Raw genomic sequence first — 1,113 nt, forward strand, 5'->3', positions numbered from 1 at the left:
TTTTGTTGTTACATTGAGTGGAAAAGAAATATGTTAGCTTTCACCTTGTGAAAGAACATGAAAAAATATGCATTAATGAAGCACTTACTGCTGCTAGGTCGCTTCAGTCGTGTCCGACTCTGTGCGACCCCATAGACAGCAGCCCACCAGGCTCCCCCGTCCCTGGGATTCTCCAGGCAAGAACACTGGAGTGGGTTGCCATTTCCTTCTCCAATGCATGAAAGTGAAAAATGAAAGTGAAGTTGCTCAGTCGTGTCAGACTCTTCACGACCCCATGGACTGCAGCCTACCAGGCTCCTCTGTCCATGGGATTTTCCAGGCAAGAGTATTGGAGTGGGGTGCCATCGCCTTCTCCGAATGAAGCACTTATCCAAGTGCTAAATCATGTATTTCGTGTACTAAATGCAAGAGAAGTTCTTTAAAAGGAGCAGTCAGATGCCTCAAAGATAAGACAATCTTTAAAATGGGAGAATAAAGAATGGGCGGGTATATGTGGAGATGAAAACATAATTGATTTGACAAATATGTGATTACAAAAGAAATGTTCTTGAGCAAAAGAGGAAAACAACCTTGGCATTTTCCTGTGATGTACCTTATTTACAGTTATTTCAGACTGATTAAGACAACTAGTCAGATTCAAGTGTAAACATGAATTATCATAACCTTAGGTCCAAACTGTGACTCAAAGTTAAAACCATAAAATATCTAAAAATGCTTCTGTATCTTTATGTTTACAAAAGCACGCTACTCTTGATATCAATATTATGATAGTTGCAGTTTAAGAATCACACTTGCTGTGAAGAAACAAACTCAGCCAGTACCACATTTAATTTACTATAAATCAAAAGATTTATTCATAGCTTTTATGAATTTGCTTTTTAAAAAAGCCAAAACATTCCCATTAAAAAAAAAAAAAAAACAGAAAACTCCCACATCAATTTTGTCCAGTATAACTTCTTAGAACTCTAAGATTTTGCCACACTCATTACAATGGTGGTTTTTCCCCAGTATAATTCAGAAGGTTTGAAATACTGAAGAAAGTCACCCTGTGTTAAGTTCATTTATAGGGTTGCTTTTCCCCCCTTAGGAAGAGTATTTTAAAATTTCTCATTG

General features: G+C 37.3%; 1 protein-coding gene across 3 annotated transcripts in view; it reads right to left on the reverse strand.

The window, feature by feature from the left end:
- Positions 1-339: 339 nt before the first annotated feature.
- The window catches only part of ZNF140 (zinc finger protein 140), a 12,536-nt gene continuing 11,762 nt past the window's right edge, over positions 340-1,113 (reverse strand). For all 3 annotated transcript variants that reach the window (XM_010852475.1, XM_010852473.1, XM_010852474.1), the window contains one exon: positions 340-1,104. The gene's annotated coding sequence lies outside the window, so the exon portion shown is untranslated. The remainder of the gene's footprint in view (positions 1,105-1,113) is intronic.

Source organism: Bison bison, unplaced genomic scaffold (genome assembly GCF_000754665.1).
Source record: "Bison bison bison isolate TAMUID 2011002044 unplaced genomic scaffold, Bison_UMD1.0 scf7180017864312, whole genome shotgun sequence".
NCBI lineage: Eukaryota > Metazoa > Chordata > Mammalia > Artiodactyla > Bovidae > Bison > Bison bison.